Source organism: Gymnogyps californianus, chromosome 9 (genome assembly GCF_018139145.2).
Source record: "Gymnogyps californianus isolate 813 chromosome 9, ASM1813914v2, whole genome shotgun sequence".
NCBI classification, from domain to species: domain Eukaryota; kingdom Metazoa; phylum Chordata; class Aves; order Accipitriformes; family Cathartidae; genus Gymnogyps; species Gymnogyps californianus.
Genome location: NC_059479.1, coordinates 12,189,835 through 12,211,460, shown reverse-complemented (window position 1 = coordinate 12,211,460; position 21,626 = coordinate 12,189,835). Strand labels below are relative to the sequence as shown.

At 43.0% G+C, this 21,626-nt stretch overlaps 1 pseudogene; it reads left to right on the top strand.

Annotated features, from left to right (window-relative positions):
- The first annotated feature begins 626 nt into the window (after positions 1-626).
- Positions 627-17,375, top strand: LOC127019795 (pikachurin-like; annotated as a pseudogene).
- Positions 17,376-21,626: the final 4,251 nt, after the last annotated feature.

Genomic DNA, 21,626 nt, shown 5'->3' with positions numbered 1-21,626 from the left:
GAGCCTTTCATTTTATTTTCTCTCTCCCTGTCCAGCTGAGGAGGGGGAGTGATAGAGCAGCTTTGGTGGGCACCTGGCATCTAGCCAGGGTCAACCCACCACACAGGTCAGTGAGATACTTTTCCTTTATTCTCCACCAAGGTGGGAGATGGCTGACCCCAGTTAGACTGGCTCAAACAGCATGATAGCACCGTGCCCACACTGCTCTCTCTGAAAGTCTGCTGACCTTTGTTAGCTTTTCCTGGCTCCATCAGGTTGTTCAGTGGTGATAGTGAAGCTCTCACTACCATCAAGTGGTTAGCTGGCGTTTTCTGGCTTTTCAGGTCTCCTTTCCGTAGACAGCCACTGCCCAGCAAGACTTTGCGTCTCTGCGTGTTGCAATGTGAAGGACCTGAAGGACTCACGAGAAAATATGGGCAGCTTATGGCTGCTAAAATAAACAAGCACACATGGTCAGCCCGTACAGAGACTTAGTAAAGCAAGGATTACCTATGCTGTTTTTAAGTGACCGCAGAATATTTTATGGAAAATGCAAATGTATGAAGTCCGTTGTTTCACTGGTGTGGTTTTTTTTTATATATATATATATATAACACCAAATGTGTTATATTCTTAACCTTGCTGAAATGACAAGAAACAGTAGTGATGAAGTTACCCTTATTATCTTTCCTCATGACTTCTGGTAAAATTTAGTAGCTAAAAAGCATAGACCATTGTTTAAGCAGAATTTGCTGTGTAAAGTGCAGAAAACCACAGATATTTTCCACAAGGATCATCTTACTGTTTAAACTGACTGTTCCCAGCCCGGAGTCCTTCACAGCGCAGTTCAGTGCTCCAGGGAGAGGCAGAGGCAGATTATGCACATGAAAAGCACATGATGTTTGTGCGTGTTCCTTTTTTCCAGGTGCTAAATTGCATTTTAAAAAAAGCCTAAAAATACACTTAGGATGTTAATTTCAGGAGCATTGGAGCCAGTGGAAGTAGGTAAAGGCCTAAGCAGAGTGTGCCAGAAAAGCCCTACGTAGATGCATCTCTTTTGCTGTTCCAGTAATTTGGTCACCAGTAGGGCAGATAGAGGACTCTGTATTTATAAAAGGGAAAAGTTTGATCTAAAAACAATACAGCTATTACAATGTAGTCCATGCTGAAAAAAATTCAGAGCCTCTCTCCTGGAAGAATGATAGATAAAAGTCAGTTTGCAATGGGAGAACTGAGCTTTTCCTGCTTTGTTAAGGAAACGCATTAAGTGACTAAATGAAGGTCTTCACTTAGTTTCTTTTAAGTTGCATATGTATCACTTGGACAACGTCTCCCATCTTCAGGCTGACACTTGCATTGTCTGTACAGAATGAACATCACCACCACTTCAGATTTTAGTGTGTTGAATCAGGGGGAGGTAAGATCTGAGTTGCTGTGTGTAAAGTGAAAAAATATATGAACTGAATATGCCAGTTGTGTCTTTTTAGGCTCTGAAGAGTTAGGAAGTGGAAGCTATGGGCATCGATATATCACAGACACAGTGACTGGTCATGATGATGGATTTTATATCGATGACTCAGACTATGACATTTACACAGAAGAGGTAAATTTCAAGATTTCACTTTGACATTTCTGTTTTCTTTATAGTCTTAATATTTTAAAGTGTCCGGTCTTGTCAGAAAGTTTAATATCTGATATTGTATGCTCAGATATAATAATGTGGTTGTTTCTTTTTCTTCGGTGAGGATGAATTTGTTACCTCAGATCTGTATCTTGGAAGGTATTTATTTCATTTCCATGTAGCATTTTAGGTTTTACCGAATCTATGATTCTTTATTTCCTTTCAGCTCAGACCGCTTCCTGCTATCAAAGGAGGCAACAGAAAATTTCTGGTCGAAACTAAGGTCACGCCAGGGTCTAGTTCCAGGCTCCTATCATGGGTCCTTACAACCACTTCTGAACCCACTACTTCCACTCCCACCACCACACAGCCTCCAACCACAGCAAGGGCGACTACAGCTAGGGCAATGAGGAGGAGTGGCACATCTTCTGCAACGCGCCTCTTTGATCTCTCCTGTGATGAGACCATCTGTTCTGCAGACAGCTTTTGCGTCACCGACTATGACCAGGGTGGCTCGCGCTGCCACTGCAACTTGGGAAAAGGAGGAGAGACATGCGCAGAAGGTAGGTTTCCGCATGCCCACAAGTCTGTGGGACTGTGCTTCCTCAATGGCCCCAGACAAGGCATCCCTCCAGCATCAGCAGGCCGAATGTCTGTGGCCTCTGTGCAGTGACAGCCGCCTTGGGGAGCACCAGTCTGCTGCAGGCCAGCTGGGGGCGGGTTGCTGCTCTGCTGCTGGCTTCTGTTAGCCTGGGGCAAGGAGCAGCTTCGTGGTAAACCAACCAAAGTGCATTTTGGGAATAGCAGGCTGGGCTTAATGGATCCCTAAGGACAGCAGTGGCTTCCACTCCCAGTTCAGACACCAGTCCCTTTGCTTCTCTTTCCTCAACTAGGTTTGAAGAAGTTATTCTTTAATAAAGCTGAATGCAGACCCTGTGTAGATGTGCACAGGGGAGGTTAATACTCCTTCCCCCACCTAGGAGTGGGAGGGTGAAGGTGACAGGTATATTGGTAGGCACCCAGGCCTGACAGGGTCCAGCCGTAGCATCCACCTCTTCCAGCAGGGACATTCGACCCCCATTTGACCCTTGCCTTTTGCCTGCAGCTGAAGTCCTGAACCACCCACATTTCCGGTGTGGTCCATCAGATGATGCTGATCCTGCAGTGGGGAAGCAAGACAGAGCCCCCATTGTAAAACCATCTCCGGAGGAGGCTTTCCCCATGGTCTGTGGGGCAGAAGTGCTGGAGCGGTAACCCCAGCTCTCACATCAGGCAGCCTGGGGCAAGGGAGGCCTGAGCCGCCACTCGGGCTTTGGTTACGAACAAAATCCCCTCCCCAGTTCAGAAAACATGCCCTGAAGCCCAGGTCAATGTGAGGAGGTGTGGCTGTCTCAGTCAGGCCTTGCCATGCATCCTCTTGCCTCTCTGCAGGGCAGCTGAGCCAGGGCAAGAGCTCGCTGAGCTGAAGGAGGCCGTCCTGCTTCTCCTTCCGTGGCTGCCTTCCTGTCCTCTCCCTCTGTGGGCCTAACCTTGCCCTTTCACCGGGTCTGACATTGAGCTGATCACCTGGTGAGCCAGTCCAGCTCGCTTACCAGGCCAGAAGCAGTTCACTTTTTTTTCCCTGGAGTTATTTTTCTGCTGGTTTGGTGACCAAGGGGTCAGATGAATGCCAGAGCTCGTGCAAAGAAAGTGTCCCATTGCTTGTAGTGGTGCTGTCCCACCAGCTAAGAAAGAGCTGATCCATCCCTCTGTATGCTGATCTGATCTGCCAAGACCCTGCCACACAGCAGAGCATCAGGGACACATGTTTCTTCTGCAGGCTCATGTTAGAAATTTGTGATGCACAGTGTTGTGCATCAGAGATACAGACACTGGGGGTGTTTAATCTTCTCCTTTCAGTGCTGGAGTAGAGAGAGCTCATTCTGAAAATAATCTGTTGTGACTCAGCCACATGGAACAGCTGCAGATGTGCTTTTTGGCCTTGATCAAGTATGAAGAGTTGAGGATTTATTTGAACTGACATAGCTGTATACAACTTGTAGAGCTGGTTTGTTAATGTCAGTCCAAACCCACCATTTTTCACAAGGGAGTGTTTTATTCCTTGGTAAGCAGTAGCATCATGTACCAATATTTCCTTGTATTGAATTTCTCCACAGCAGCCAATATTGTTAAGTAATATATTAATCTGAATGAAAACAGACTTTTCTTTACAATCAACAGCTGCATGGCGCTCTGGTCCAGTCAATTCTGCTTGTGATCAGGGCATGAGTTAATTGTTGTGTGCTGTGGTTGCATTCAGATTTATACCACCGGTTCTCTTCACCTCAGTCTAAAATGTATTTTATTTGTTTGCCTTGCTAACAAAAAAGCTGAGAGAATTGTATCCGGATCCAAATATGCAACAAAAATCCACTCTATTCAAATAACAAAGAGGAATAGGACTCCTCATCCTTCCTTCCTCATTAGACTTAGATCCACTGCAAAAATAAGAATTCAGGCCTGAAACTGGGTCTGTCTTCAGTGCTTCTTAGGAAAATGAGCTGCAAAGGTAGCAGTAAGACATGTCTCTGTTTGGGTTTTTTTTTCTATGCTGGAGCTGGGATGGTCCTCTAACATAAGACAGTAAAGGGTGTGGATTGATAATGCCAGCTGACAAGAGCAATATGAAGGGCTGCTGTTGCAGCCAGGGATGGAGAGATGCCTGCAGGGACCCTCTTCTCCCCATCACTCCCTTTACCTTCTGCCCTGAGCTGACTAGAGGGAAGCACTGGGAGCTGCTGGGCTCTTACGAGCCATCCAAGGATTCTCCAGATGCTGGACACAGCAGCTATGGAGCAGCAGTGACTAATGCAGTGTGGAGTCTGGCCCAGTGCACATTTCCCGCATATGTTTTTATAATCCTGCAAAACAGAAAATTACTTTGTTGTCTCTGTGTTATATGAATTCTTAAAAGGAGATAAATATAAAGTAGATGGGTTCTGTCTTCTGTAACAAGGATGAAAATCTGGAGAAAGTTCCACTGAAGCCAGCGATTAAACTGTTGAGCAGTATTTGGCCCTCAGTATCCTGTTTCTTTCCAAGTTCACCAGATCCTTGGGAATAAAGGAATTAGTTATGAAAGGTGGTGGGAGGACAAGGCAATAGGCTAACTGATTGTTGACTGCTGCTGACTAATGGTTGTCTCTGGAGGAACTCTGCCTTGCATTTTCACCTGATTTTATCTAGTGCTAAATGTGTATATCAATTTTTATATGGGAGAAAACTGCTAAACAACATGTTTCTGTCTTTGCTTTTCAGATATTATTATCCAGTATCCTCAGTTCTCTGGCTACTCATACATCACCTTTGAACCACATTCAATGAATGCAAATGAAGTTGGTAAACTGAGCTAAAATATTTGTATCCATTATTGGTAAGCAGTGCATGAGAGAATCCCTGGGACTAGTAATACTGGCATTGCAGACTAATGGCAATGTACATTGGCAGGGTTATAGCCATGTGAATGAGCTACAGGCTGAAGTACACCTGGACTTTTTGTGAATTACAGTTTGGAAGTGGCATGCAGTATCTTTACATATAAGAAACTGTGATCTTCTTGTACTGAGCAAAATACTGCCCTATATCCAGAGTTCCTTTCCTACCCTGCAGGATTTAAGTAGGCATTATTTTCCACCTTTGAAGTTTGGGACACTGGCTACTAATACATGCAAGATACTGGACTACTTAAACTACAGGTCTGAAGTGGTGGGGTACATCCCACACTGGCTTGTTTTAATGCTGTCTGTGTATTACAGACAGAGCTGGTAGGGCTGCCTGTAGGGAGGGTGGCCAAGCAGGTGTCATAGGTGAGCTCTTGGATGCACCCCTGCTCCCACGTAAGGCAGACTCGCCAGCCTCATAGCCTAGGTACGAGACTGTCACTAGAGCAGCAGCAATCTGTTGCCTCACGTGGTGATCTAACACTCTTCTGGCAATTTGTCAGCTTAACTTGCAGGATGGCTGCAAAAAGCCACTGTGTCAGCTGCTATGTACATATGGAGAAATCTTGCCTGCACAGATTGTTCAGCTTGAAAAGTGTCAGGATCACTGAACGTGTGAAGCAGAGTGTGTGTATTCATGTGCAGTAAATCTGATGTGTCTACACTTAACAGGCTTGCTAGGACATCCTTGCTAGACTTTGTGCTCAGAGGTCTCATATGGGACGTCTGACACTTTTTAGTGCTTTCAAGCTTGTTTGTAGGTCTGATAGTATCACACTGTAAATAGAAGAGATGTTCTTAAACCATTTAAGCATTAAGGCAATGGGTTTTTTTATGTTCTTCAAATGCAGGATTCAAAATTGATCAACCAGTTGCTGATTTTGCAAGTTAAAAACTCCATCTGAAAACTGTTGTCCCTTTTCTGGAGAAAAGTCTCCCAGTGCTGCTTGCATTTATCTGTCACTCTGAGGCTTAGACTTTGATTTTTCATGTTGATGCTGTTTGCAGGCTGAATCAGAAGATGGTTTGCTGCTATATTGTGGAGAAAATGAACGTGGTCGTGGTGATTTTATGTCACTAGAAATCATCCGACATAGCATCCAGTTCAGGTAAAACATGGATTTCTACTAGGCTCACCGCCACCCTAAATCTGATGTAAAGAGAAGGGGCCATTGCTGCCTCCTGAGACTGCTTTATGTGATGAATATCTGTTGTGTCCTTGACTTCTGCCCCATGCAGTACACAAAATGGATAGTATTACTTCATTTAACAGTTATTCAATATTTTGTTCTCTCATCCTTGTTTAGTGTGTGGACATGTGCCCTGTTGAACTCTTTTTACTCAGACCTTGGTGTAAAGGCAAAATGATCAGTTTTCTTTGAGGCATTAGTCTGGGGCTCATTGCTATGTTATCAGAAATGCCAGTGAGCCACTGCACTTGCTAAGCTTATGCTATATCAAGCTGTGCATAGTCAATGTTTTTGCTTCACAGCAAAAGGACCTGCAGATAACATAGCAAAATAAAGGATTTAAAGCCAGCAAAGGGTCTAGAACTTCATCCATACCCCTTGTTTATATGGGAGTTGCAGGTTTTTTAAATGAAGATCGAGGGGGTTTCTTGCAGTCCCATAGATATGAAGCATGTGAAAGAGTATCTCCAGGATCTCCATATTTGGGAGGGTGAGTCCTTTGAAAGTGGGGAAAAATAAAGTGGGTGATGTGCCTTAGTTCTGTTTCTGTTCACCTCCTGCACTGAACGGCAGTCAAAGAAAATGGCATGTTTTGTGCACATTCAGCTCCACAGAGACTCTCCTGGAGGTCTCCTTGTCAATCAGTACTGAGTTTCATATACAATCGCAGAGTTATTAACATAGCACTGCCTTTCACCAGGTAGCTAGAAAAATTCCCAAGAGAAATTACTGTGATAGCAGGAACTCAGATTGTAATACCCTGCATCTTGAAACAGTTTCAGCTGTTGGCAAGCTTTGCAATGTACTTGATATGGCCAGAGGATGCAAAATCTTCTCCATGGGAGAAAGACAGATAATGAAGTTTGAAACTTAGAACAGATCATATGTAGACCTGCTGTCTAATTTTCCTGTGGCCTGTTAATATGCAGTGTGAAACAGAGAGCTTCCCAGGAGCGAAAGGAATATTCAGAGTCTAAAAATGACTTTTGGTTATTTGGTTAATGTAAGATTGTCACCCTGCCCTCTCTGTCTCATGCTCCCAGGTTCAACTGTGGCACTGGAGTTGCAGTCGTGACGAGTGAAAACAAAATCAAACCAGGGAACTGGCACAACATCACGTTGTTCAGAGATGGGATGAATGGCTGGCTCAGGATGGACAATGACGCTCCAGTCACAGGAAAATCTCAGGTAGGTAATCCCGCACCTGCAGCTCGACCTTGGGCTCTCTCAAGATTATGATGACTTTTTTTTTTGCCAGCAGAAGTCTGATCAGCTTTTAAAGGTACATTTTTATTCATCAGTGTTGGAGCATTTAGTGAACCAGGATCAGTGTACAGATTACTCTTCCACATACGTAGTCTAGAAATCACATAGATAAATATCCTAGTGCTGAATCCCATCAGTTTCCCTGTTGTCCTCCATCCTTGCTCTGCCATCCTTCTGCTATACTTCGCTAATCTCAGATACAGGCTGCTGTTAGAAGTTTACCAGATTTTACAGCTGCTGTCCCTGATTGCTTTCTTTTTCAAGCCTCAGAGAGCTTCCCTGCTTCCTCAACCAGAAAAATTAAATGCATATATGTATATGTGTATATATTTATGTATAATATGCATATAGCCACACAAAGTTTGTATACAGAAGTGTAATTACATGTGTACCATGGACATAGATCTAAACACAGTAATGGAGATAGATAGACATTCTGCCTGGACTTATGTTAACACCAACAATTTCATATCAGGCCGCCAGGATAAAATATAATAGAGGAAGATGTCTTGACTTGCTCGTTTGTTACCAGGCCAGAAAACAGAAGTGAAATTAAGGCACTGAAAAAAAAGACAGTTGCAAATTGTTTCAGATGTCTTTCCTCTTCCCTTTGATAACCACTATTAGCATGCCATCCCTAGCCCTGAAAAAAAGTGGCTTCAGACATCTTATTACTTTACACTTTCATGTACATGCACTGAAAGGAAAAAAAATCTCAAGGACCTGAGTAATAGGAATGGGATGAAACCTGTCAGCATAAATGCTGTGTGCTTGGAGCCTAATGGCAAGAACTTCTGCTGTGCATTGAATGCTCATCAGCTGGAAATGACAAAGGAGAAGGATTTCAATGTTTGTCACATGTTGCTATGTGTTACCAATGCTATGAGGCCACGCAAAGGGCAAACGTGAATCAGGAGAGATACATCCAGTAGAGACTAATGCCATTTGTTGTGGTTTAACCCCAGCCGGCAACTAAGCACCACGCAGCCGCTCACTCACCGAAGCCCAATTCTGTTCTGCCGACTGAGCGGACTTTACATCATCATCCCTCCTGTCCAGACAGACTGTTATGACAGATGGAGCCCAAAGTCATGGACTGAATGAACTCAACAGACATCTGATAGAGATGGCCCATAGACCACGGGAATGATATCTGTGTGTATATATTAAAAGACAGGAAAAGTGATGGTGATTAATTGGAAATGTATCGGAAAGTATGGGATCTGGGCATAACGTAAATGGTATAGAATAAGGCGTGGATATTGTCCTGGTTTCGGCTGGGACAGAGTTAACTCTCTTCTTAGTAGCTGGTACAGTGCTGTGTTTTGGAGTTAGTGTGAGAATGATGTTGATAACACTCTGATGTTTTAGTTGTTGCTGAGTAGCGCTTATCTTAAGCCAAGGACTTTTCAGTTTCCCATGCTCTGCCAGCAAGCAGGTGTGCAAGAAGCTGGGAGGGAGCAGAGCCGGGGCAGCTGACCTGAACTAGCCAAAGGGGTATTCCATACCATGGAACGTCATGCCCAGTATATAAACAGGGGGGAGTTGGCCGGGAGGCGTGGATCATGGCTCAGGAACTAACTGGGCATCGGTCAGCGGGTGGTGAGCAATTGCATTGTGCATCACTTGTCTTTTCTTGGGTGTTATTTCTCTTTTTTTTTTGTTATATTCCTTTTCATTACAATTATTATTATTCTTAGTTAGTAGTGTATTTTATTTTTACTTTAGTTATTAAACTGTTCTTCTCTCAACCCACAAGTTTTACTTTTTTTTCCTTTCCTCCTCCTCACCCCACTGGGAGGGGGGAGGGGGAAGCGGCTGCATGGTGCTTAGTTGCTGGCTGGGGTTAAACCACGACAAAGGGGAATTGCACAACTCGATGCACAGTTAGAGTCTCAATATCAGTGTATGTGTATTGCAGTGTCTGACACAGGTAAGTGCATGAGTTAAAGGAGACACAGGGTTTTCAGTGTATTTTTGTCTCTGTGTAAGACTGTGGCCTCCTGAAGTACAGAATTTAAAGTTTAATTGTGCTGTTTTAGTTGCACTTGTGCAAGTCCATGTCCTAGAAGATCCCCTCAGCTTCTGGTTTTTTTTGTTCTTAAAAGCACTACTTTTTCTCATTGCTTCCTGTTTTTCTCCTTTCCTTTAGTTCTGTTTTTCCTTTGCTTTTTTGCTTTGGTTTATTTCACTCTCCCCTTCTCTTTCCTTCTTCCCTTTTTCTGTCCAATTTCCCCTTCCTTTCCCATTCACGAATGAACACCAGTGTCGTGGTTTCACCCCAGCCAGCAACTGAGCACCACGCAGCCGCTCGCTCACTCCCCCCACCCAGTGGGATGGGGGAGAGAATCAGGAAAAAAAAAACCTTGTGGGTTGAGATAAAGACAGTTTAATAGGACAGAAAGGAATGGAAAATAATGATAATGATAATAATAATAATAATATGACAATAGTAATACTAAAAGAATTAGAATATACAAAGCAAGTGATGCACAATGCAATTGCTCACCACTCGCCAGTTAGTTCCCGAGCCGCGATCCCCCCTCCCAGCCAACTCCCCCCAGTTTATATACTGGGCATGATGTCCTATGGTATGGAATAGCTCTTTGGCCGGTTTGGGTCAGCTGTCCTGGCTGTGTCCCCTCCCAGCTTCTTGTGCCCCTCCAGCCTTCTTGCTGGCTGGGCATGAGAAGCTGAAAAATCCTTGACTTACTTAGTATAAACACTACTTAGCAACAACTAAAACCATTAATGTGTTATCAACATTATTTTCCTACTAAATCCAAAGCACTGCACTATACCAGCTACTAGGAAGAAAATTAACTCTGTCCTAGCCGAAACCAGGACACCATTGTACAGCACTTTTTGGTAAGACTGCATCTGGTTACGCAGGGTCACCCATAGCCGAGAAAGATGAAGTCAAACAAGAAAAGGTGCAACGAAGGGCTAGTAGGAGGATTATGGTTCACAGAGTCTATTACAAGAAGAGTTTAACAGTGGACACACATTTTTCTAGCTGCATCTACACCAGAAAAGAAGTTAATTGCTCCAGGTGCTGCTCTCCACCAGAACTTGCTGCTACCATAGTATTGTTGCTCCAGTGAGTCTTCCTCAGCCCTTCCTAGTTAGAATGATCTGGATTAGTGTCAGCAGAGTGGTAGTCTTTTCTGACATGGTTCATTTTGACTTGAACAGTTTAGAGAGTGCCCACAAGAGAAGTGGAGCTTGACAGACCAGGGAGGGTAGGAGCATCAAAGGCAACAGGAGATGGCAAGCAGTTGGAGGCAGGCTGGAGAGCTGTATGCCCACAGCCCTGACATATGCCCACCATGAAACCCTGTGGACATCTGAACTGTCTTTAGCCACAGGCTCCGCCTGTATTATTTTTCCCTGCTGAAATTGAGATCCGTTTGATGTGTTTCTGCAGTGCACTGTGCAGTGAACACCTGTAGACTCAATAACCTTGGCTTATTTAGCCTGGCAAAATATAGGCTATGGGGATATGATTTATTGTTATAAATACCATGGAGGCAGGGCAGGGGTGAAAAATCCAGAAAGCTTTTGGGCTAAAGGTCAGCACTGTCAGAAAGACACATTGGAAAAAACTGGCCATGAATAAATGTGGGAATTCTGAATGTTTTCTTCTGAAGGGCAGTGAGGTTTTGAAACAGCTTTTGAGTAGAAGGCAAAAGACATATATTTTGATCAATTTATGAAAGGAATTATGACTCCATTGCCCACAATAGCATGGAGTTTGATTCAGTGATCCAAAAAGTTCTGTTTGGGCTTTTTTTTTCTTTTCTGTGCACTATAGCAGTGCTAGTAAACTTGTATGTGTACATTTCTATAGGCAGATTAAGGTAAAAAATAAAAAAGATGGGGAGTAAATTTAGTGCTGGCAAAGTGAGTAGAACCCCACTAAAGTTGTAGTTGTATCTATTTATGCCTTGTCTTGGTTTTTACTGTTGTTTTTTGTCATTTCATTATTATTCAACACTAAGCACTTGCTGGGTTTTGTACAAAAGGCAATATCCCATTGGTCTGTGTCCCCCACAGGACAGGGCTTAGAGTTTAGAAGACAAACAATTTTGGCAAAAGTAAAGGAAGAAATTGCAGCAAAAGACAGATCACAATCCGTCCTCAGAACATAGTGATTTTTAATCTTTTTATTTTGCATTAAATAGTCTATGTTATCATGATGGATGCGGGTGCAAAAAGTAACATTTAAAATGATAGACTGAGCGGAGGAATGACTAATGAAAAGGAATTACCAATGAACAAACTACATATCCCCTGAGACAATTCTTCATGGAGAAAAAATTGATTATACACAGTGTGGCTTAATTAGTTATCCTGTGTTATGTCTGTTCTACATCATGTCGTGCTCTGTTTTCCCTTTAGGGCCAATATAGTAAAATTACGTTCCGGCCTCCCTTCTATGTTGGTGGTGCTCCCAGCATGTACTGGCTGGTCAGAGCCACAGGCACCAACCATGGGTTTCAGGGCTGCATTCAGTCGCTCGGCGTCAACAGAAAGATAATTGATATGAGACCCTGGCCATTAGGGAAAGCTCTCAGTGGTGCTGATGTCAGTAAGTGTAATGGTATGGGGTCTTTAATCAGTGATAAACCAGGGGTTACTTTTTTTGCCTGTTGAAAAAATTGAGCAATGGTCCAGGTTTGAGATGGAAGGTGTGGTCTCTATTTTTGGCATAGTATTTCTCCGTGCCTTTGCACATTGCTTTTGCTGGGTCTGTAGTAGGAGGGTTTTATCACACTGTGCAATTAAACATCACTGTAGTATACCAAAACCCCTTGTGAACGCAGTTATCCAACACAATAGTAAAACTAGTTCTCATGGGCAAACAGGAAACTCAGTGTTGCTGATATAATTATGTCTGCACCAGTATTTTTGCTAACATCTCTCAGGATGCCTCTTCATGCTCCTGACTGACACAGTCATATCATCAGAAATCAATAGTATGCACACTGTGTTTGTATTTAAAACACTATGGACCCAACAAAATGTGTTTTGCCTAAAGGCATCATTGCACTTGTCCAAAACAATGCAGGGATCTTTCAGATCCACAGCAGTGCTGTGGCCATTACAAAGGGCTTTTCCCCATGAAACCCCATTACTGCTGAGGCAAATAGGCTTTCCTGTCGACCATCCATTGTTTTCATTTCCAGGGTCACAGTATGTTTAAAAAATACCGTGGAATAATTTCTTTCAACAGCTTTATTAAGTGTTATTATAACATTATTTCCCTTCACAGATTAAAAGATGGAGAAGTAGGGAAGTTAATTAACTAGTCCTGTCTTCTATACATATTTATTCATCTCTATTTCATCCATGTAATGGGCACTTGAAAAAAAGATAGGGCAACAAAATCCTTGCTTTAATGACCTCCCAGTCTAAACAGTTTAAGAGTAAGAGTAAACCCAAGTCAGAAAGCAAGTGGTAAAGGCAGGAAATAGATCCCATATCACTGAACTCTCTGTGCCATGCTTCAGCCACAAAGTCATCTTTCTTCTCTTCTATAGCTTTGCATTTGGCATCCCAAGGATAAAGTGATTAATGAGAAACTTCCTAACAATCGCTCTGTATTCTCTAGATACCATGACCAAACTTCTGTGCAATATAGGGGGGGAACAGAGTGGCCCAAGAAACAGATGCTGAAAAGAATAAGAATTTGGAAGCAGAGAGTAATTTCACAATAGAGTGAGAATCTATGGAATTTATATAGATAGATGAAAGCCCTGCTGAAGTTCTCAAAGCCCTAATCTCTCTTGCCTTTTGGGTTGCAGCTAGCTTCATTCCCATCCATGAATGCTCCACATATTACTGCATTAACAATCAACATCGATGAAAATAAATACTGGGTTCTGCCATGTGTGACTCAAAACTGAGTGATAGAGCCTTACTGTCCTTACATGGCTGCACACACTTATATGAAACTGTACCAGGAGAGATTTGCAAACAATATGCCATATAAGTTAAGCTTAAAATAAATAAATTGCAAGTGAACTCTACTAGGGTTTAAGGATGGTTTTTGCTAGCCAGTCTTTTGTTTCTTTCCTATTGGCATAGTGTATAAATCAGAAGTGCTGTGGTATATGGACTGCAGAATTGAGGGTGGGGAGGAGAGGGGTCCATCCTGCCCATGTGCCATCTCTGCTAGCTGCAGTAGAAGTCCCACTGGACCATGAGTTAAGGGGCTGATGGGGGAGGCAGCACTCGTGGTTCGGAGCAGGCACAGCAGGACCCTGTACTCCCGCTGCAGCTTCCCTCCTTCCTCATCTGCCACTGCACTGAAGCAGATGCAGCCATCAGACCTGTGATTTCCCTTTCCAGTGTAGTTACCTGTGCTGGCCCAAAACCTGTGATAACTCAGATCACTGAGACATTGTGAGAGCAGTCTGTCCTTAAATACCAAGACTGCTCCAGTTCAAGCTGCCCCTCAAACCAGTGAGCCTGCGACTTGTCCCATTATTGTTATCTTCCTTCTTCTTCTCTGTTTCTCAAAGACTTTGCTTAATTTTGATCTGTTTGAAAATACTGCCAGCATTGACTAATAGTGCAGCAGATGAAGTAAAGATGAGCATTGTCTTAATTTTATGTTTGTGTCTCAAATCAATACATCTAGATCCTTGTTTACCCTCATGTCTTGGATCAGTTTCCTCATCTATAAAACAGAGCTAGTGCTACTCATTTCTGTCACCGTCATGATAAGTGATGAGTATGTGAGGGATCTCAGAGACTAGATACCTCTTTGTAATCATGGAGAACTTAGGAGTAGGGCTGGAGAGGACCTTGAAGAAAGGTTCAAATTGTTGTTTTAAAATGTTCTCTGTTTTGAAATAAACTTGAAAATAGGATTTGTATATGAAGGGTTTTGTTTAAACCCTGTAAAAACTGTCATTTAAATTCTACTGAAGTGGAGTACAGTTACACAAAAAACACAGTGACAAGATCCCCATTCCCATCCTGCTCCAATTCACTGTGGCCATTACAATGCAGCCCAGAAGGGGAAAAGATGGCTAAATGAGCATTGCAAGCTCCCATGGCTGGGTGTGGGGCAGCCATTTGAAGGGGTAATTGTCTCCTTCCACATAGAAGGAGAATTTGTTCCCTTCCAGAGGACTTGTATATTTTGCTTATGCTCCTTGGGTTAGCCCTGGAGCCTTGCGTTATGAACACCATACCCGGGCCTTCTCTCTCTACAATGAAAAATGGGCCTGGCAGGAGATTTGTAGATGTGCAATACGAGACAAGTCTGGTCTGGCAGGGAGTTGTACCAGATGACCCAAGAGTTATTACTGCCTGTGTCCTGACTTGGTGAGAAAAGGTTATTTTCCACCTTGGATGGCAGAGTGATTGGGATGAACCAGCATATCAGCCATCTACACAAGATAGATACTTCTTTGCACTTTTCTTTCTGACTATGGGATGGGAAATCAAACTGTAAAGCTGGTGCTGTACTAACGCCAGTACCTTATTGAAGATTTGTAGAGTCCTGGTCTGGAAACTGTCTTTACAATCAGAGTGCTGTATTTAAACAAAACAAAAAAGACATATCCCCTTCTTGAAATAGTTTTGAAAGACTTCTCTCAGTCACCTCAGATAACAAAACTGTTCTCCAATGTTGTTTGTCAGAGTTGCCTCATTACACCTGTGTCATCTTGGAGGTGATATTTCAGTGTGCCTCAAAATAAATGTGCAATTCTTAGTTTGTCATAACCACTTTGCCCCTCCAAATGATATGCTTACACTTGTACAGCATGAATGTATTATTTGGGCTTTCTTAATGTATGAGATCAGTTTGTTACTATTAAAGAGGGGGGAATTATTTAATCAGAAACTATCTAAAATAAAGGAGAAAGTAAACAACATCAACAAGCAATTCATCAGATGTACATTTGCCCATTGAATAATCTGACTTTATAGATACCAGTTTTAAGAAGTAAATAAGTAAATTATTTAGTCTACAACAATTTCAGCTTAATTCTAGCAAGAAGAAATCATGTCCTTGTTATTTCAGTTGATGTGCCAGCATAGTAGAAATGCTTAAAAAGCCCATATGCTGATGATATGGATCCCTTTTAGTGCAGACAAGAGGGCTGACAACATTATTTTAGTTAATAAGATTAGCTGATGATGATTAACACCTTCTGTGCTTACCAGGGCATGAATTTACAGTGAACAAAGAAGCACTTAAGGTAAATGAAATTAAATGTCACAGTGCTTCTAAACGATACAGAGAGATTTCAATTAACACTTATGAGAAAATAAAGATAGGAACAAGAGCAGAAGAAAAGTAATCTGGGGAATGACTGAAAGCTACAACTGTCATGGTTTGTTAGTGAGGGCTAATTTCTGCTATTTTTAAGGTCTCTTCCTGGTCTGGTACAAAGCCAGTGCTAAAAATCAAGCTACTTTGTGTGAACTGCACACGGTTTGACAAATTGGGAAAGAATCTAGGTAGGAGAGCAAATTGTATTTGGTAGTAGCAATGATCAACAGCCAAATAAATCTTTGACAAACTTCTTTGATAAATCAATGTTCTGGCTCTGTGTTTAGGTGAGTGTAGCAGTGGCATCTGTGACAAGGCATCCTGCATCAACAGTGGTACCTGTACTGTGAGCAAAGCGGATTCATACATTTGCCTTTGCCCCCTTGGATTTAAAGGTCATCATTGCAAAGAAGGTGAGAGGATGCTAGGTTGCTTATATTTCTTTGTATGTGTTATTTAGTGTTCAGTGTGTTTTCCACATAGTGATATCCAAGGAGGTCTTATGCTATTACACCAACAGAAGAGAGTACTTGTTATGTCATCTTTTTAAAATCACATAGTGAAACCCTCCCCCACCATTCACTTTGGGGCTACATCCAGCTCCTATGTAATCAGTGATTCTCAAACTTCTTTGCTTATTTAAATTAAATATAATTAAGCTTCTCAAACTTACTTTTCAGAAGTTAAAATAATGTACCACTCCACAGCTGCACATTAACTCTAAAAAATCCCCACTTTTCTCCTAAAACCAGTGTCAGTTGTATATTCTAAAATGTAAAGGACCAAATATCAATTTCCTGCTGAAATCGCAGAGATACAAATAGTCAAATACATACCACATTATTTTCTGTGCTGCAGAACATAGCTTTTCATGCCACCACTTATTGTGTGCATGCTTGCTACTTTGAAATCATTGCGGTGAATCACTAAAGAAAAGAACAAAGCTTTATAATACAAATACATCCTTGGAAAAAGAAGAGATTAAGGAGGGAAGCAATGTTGGCTAGGATAAACAATATTTTTAATTTGGACGATAAAATTTCTAGGTTGTTTTTCTTAATGTTAGCTTTAAGTACCTAACAAAGGGAACTGACACTGGTTGGTAAGAGTCACTCCCTTACCTTTGAGCCTCAAGTGACCTGCTTGTGTATTCTGGATTTCCAGCACTCACCTTGGCCATACCTCAGTTCAACAAGTCCTTAAGGTCATTTGCTAGCACACCCTGGCCCTTGGAACCACAGAATTACCTTTCCTTCATGGAGTTTGAGATGACATTTCGTCCAGATTTAGAGACTGGTGTCCTTTTCTTCAGCTACGACACAGAAAGCAAGGACTTACTCTCCATTGACATGGTGGCTGGTTAAGTGGAGTTCAGATTCGACTGTGGCTCAGGAACGGCTGTTATCAAGTATACAGTGTTTCTTGTGTTTCCTTTCCAACAATGCCACAGTGCTGATACACGAGAGAAGTGGACATTATTCAAAAAGGAAATCTTAAAGGCACAGGAGCAGGCCATCTCCATGTGCCAAAAGATGAGCTGGCGGTGAAGAAGACTGGCCTGGCTGAACAGAGAGCTTTGGCTGGAACTCAGGGAAAAAAAGGAGAGTTTATGACCTTTGGAAGAAGGGGCAGGCCACTCAGGAGGACTACAAGGATGTCGTGAGGTTATGAAGGGCCAAAGCCCAACCAGAACTTAATCTGACTACTGCCGTAAAAGACAATAAAAAATGTTTCTATAAATACATTCACAACAGAAGGAGGGCTAAGGAGAATCTCCATCCTTTATTGGATGTGGGAGGAAACATAGTTGCAAAGGATGAGGAAAAGGCTGAGGTGCTTAATTGCCGCCTTTGCCTCAGTCTTTAACAGTAAGACCAGTTGTTCTCGGGGTACCCAGCCCCCTGAGCTGGAAGACAGGGACGGGGAGCAGAATGAAGCCCCCATAATCCAAGGGGAAATGGTTAGCGACCTGCTACACCACTTAGACACACACAAGTCTATGGGGCCGGATGGGATCCACCCAAGGGTACTGAGGGAGCTGGCGGAAGTGCTCACCAAGCCACTTTCAATCATTTATCAGCAGTCCTGGCTAACCGGGGAGGACCCAGCTGACTGGAGGTTAGCCAATGTGACACCCATCTACAGGAAGGGCCGGAAGGAGGATCCGGGGAACTACAGGCCTGTCAGCCTGACCTCGGTGCCGGGGAAGGTTATGGAGCAGATCATCTTGAGTGCCATCACACGGCACGTACAGGACAAGCAGGTGATCAGGCCCAGTCAGCATGGGTTTATGAAAGGCAGGTCCTGCTTGACTAACCTGATCTCCTTCTATGACAAGATGACCCGCTTAGTGGATGAGGGAAAGGCTGTGGATGTTGTTTACCTGGACTGTAGTAAAGCCTTTGACACCATTTCCCACAGCATTCTCCTGGAGAAACTGGCTGCTCATGGCTTGGACGGGTGTACTCTTCGCTGGGTAAAAAACTGGCTGGATGGCTGAGCCCAAAGAGTGGTGGTGAATGGAGTTAAATCCAGTTGGCGGCCGGTCACAAGTGGTGTTCCCCAGGGCTCAGTATTGGGGCCAGTTCTGTTTAATATCTTTATCAATGATCTGGATGAGGGGATCGAGTGCACCCTCAGGAAGTTTGCAGATGACACCAAGTTGGGCGGGAGTGTTGATCTGCTTGAGGGAAGGAAGGCTCTTCAGAGGGATCTGGACAGGCTGGATCGATGGGCCGAGGCCAATTGTATGAGATTCAACAAGGCTAAGTGCCGGGTCCTGCACTTGGGTCACAACAACCCCATGCAACGCTACAGGCTTGGGGAAGAGTGGCTGGAAAGCTGCCTGGCGGAAAAGGACCTGGGGGTGTTGGTCGACAGCCGGCTGGATATGAGCTGGCAGTGTGCCCAGGTGGCCAAGGAGGCCAACAGCATCCTGGCTTGTATCAGAAATAGTGTGGCCAGCAGGACTAGGGAAGTGATTGTCCCCCTGTACTCGGCACTGGTGAGGCCGCACCTCGAATACTGTGTTCGGTTTTGGGCCCCTCACTACAAGAAAGACATTGAGGTGCTGGAGTGTGTCCAAAGAAGAGCAACGAAGCTGGTGAAGGGCCTAGAGCACAAGTCTTATGAGGAGTGGCTGAGGGAACTGGGGTTGTTTAGCCTGGAGAAAAGGAGGCTGAGGGGAGACCTTCTCGCTCTCTACAACTACCTGAAAGGAGGTTGTAGCGAGGTGGGTGTCGGTCTCTTCTCCCAAGTAGCAAGCGATAGGACGAGAGGAAACGGCCTCAAGTTGCGCCAGGGGAGGTTTAGATTGGATATTAGGAAAAATGTCTTCACTGAAAGGGTTATCAAGCATTGGAACAGGCTGCCCAGGGAAGTGGTTGAGTCACCATCCCTGGAGGTATTTAAAAGACTTGTAGATGTGGTGCTTAGGGACATGGTTTCGTGGTGGACTTGGTAGCATTAGGTTAACGGTTGGACTCGATGATCTTAAGGGTCTTTTCTAACCTAAATGATTCTATGATTCTATGAAAGAGTAATAGCCTATAATGAGGTATGGGACCCCATGAGTCTCTAGTGCCTGCTTCTTCTAAGGAAGCACAGAAACACTATAATTGTATTCAAGGGGACAGGATTTTCTTCCTACATAAGTTTATGTTTCAAAGCATTGTTATCAGCGTTACCATGTCATGCCACCCTCTTATTGCAGATGTTACTTTTATTTCTGTATGGTATTGTAGAAATTCTGTTCTTACCTCCATGACAGTGTGCCACAGCTAATTAGAGGATCTATAAATATTTTATACATATAGTTTCTGGCCACAGGATTGCACAATATTGCACAATCCAGTTCCAGGCAGCAAGTACTGGGCTGGAGGTGCCACAAGAAGATACACTTCCAGGTCCCCTCTTTTCTCATATTGCTGGGGTTTTGGAGATCTGAGGCTAATATCCAATTTACGTAGCTTCAGCAGTCTAAAAGATAAATGTTTGGGTTAAACGAGTCACCCAGGCTCCCAGACAAAGACAGACCTTCTGAGAATGATTCATCCCATCCTAAGATAAATGTCTAGGATAGGAGCAATGAGATGTCTCAGAAAGGTCTTATCTCTCTGTGTGTGTAACTGAGTGTCCAGTCCCTGGGCAGCTGTTCCCTGGGTTCTTATGAAAAGGCAATGTGCCAAACAGAGGCACTCAGTACCTTGGATGTGGTCCAAGAGGCTGCCAGTTTGACCAGACTGACGTAATATTTAGAAATAATCTATATAAAGCTTATGCAAAATGTGTACACTGTCTGCAAGTCTTGCATACCATATATTTTCTTGCATACCATATGTTTCCTGTGGATGGACATCAGGAATTTTGGCTATACTGCGATTAGGAGAAATATACTGATTTTCCACTGAATGAGGTCCCAAGCAAACAAACACATTCAGATGACAAAGTGAGAGATGAAATTTCAAGGGAGCAAATGCAAAATAATGCACAACTCTAACAATGCACAGCTGTGGCAATACAGTTAGTGTCAGATAGAGAAAGATCCTGGAGTCATCACGGATAGTTCTGTGAAAGCGACAGCTAACTGCTTAGAGACAAATAAAAAAATGCAAGTACAACACAGAGAATTATTAGGAATAGAATAAAGAACAATACCTCTGCAAAAATCCACAATGCACCCTGTCTTGAAAACTTGTTGCCATTCTGGTCACTTCATTTCAGAAGAAATTAGCAAAATTAAAAAAGAAGAGTAGTGTTGATATCCAGGGGAGGGAAAGAAACAACTTCCACAAATACAGCAGGACCCTTCAACTTGGAAAAGAAAGAGTTTGGTGGAAGTATGATAAAGGTTTTTAAATTGTGAATGACATGGAGATAAATAAGGAATGATTATTCTGTATTTTTTCATTATGGAAGAATTAGAAGGAGCCCAGAAACTGCAAACCAAAAAATATCAAACAAAGAAAATAAGACTTTTTTTTCAGACAGCACATAAGTAAGTTGTGGAAACTAATTGTCACAGCATGTTACAGATGCCATAACTATAAATAGGTTCAAAAAAACACATTAGACAAATCTGAAGAAAGATCCATTGAAGGAGAACAAACACAACTGTATGGATGCAGCCTCTGACTCAGGAAATTGCTAAATGACAAGTTGCCAGAAGCTGGGAGGATATATCAAGGGAAGAATCACTCCATACTTGCCCTGTTCTTTTCTCTTGCTGAAAAGCGGCAGAAATAGCTAATGTCGGAGACCTTTGCTCCAACCCAAAATGGCCCTTCTTACAACAGCCTTCAATCTTTTTCTGATTACAACCATCTAATTCCTATTACTGCCAACCATAAGACATTAAAGTAGACATAATTTTTTTCCCCCAAGAATATTGTAGTGCTGCAAAACACCTTGGACTAATGTTTAACCAAGGTGTATGTGGCTTGTAAATGTGGCAAGAGCCACAAGCATGTGCCTGGGAGTGGAAACTGGCCGTTAGACGATCCGCGATTACAGGCACGACTTGACCCCGCGATTTTGCGTTTGACTGCCCGATTAGCTTATCAAGCCATGGTTAAAGTACCAGAAACAGGGAAAACAGAAAAATCATTTACCTGTATTATACAACAAACGAACGAGCCTTACATGCAATTTATTGATCGCTTGAGAGACACTCAATAAGCAGATTGATAACGCCGAGGCAAAGGAAGCCCTATTACTTAAGCTAGCAGTTGAAAACGCTAATGTAGACTGTAAACGAGTATTACAAACCCTATCACAAGGGGCTGGTATAATACAGATGA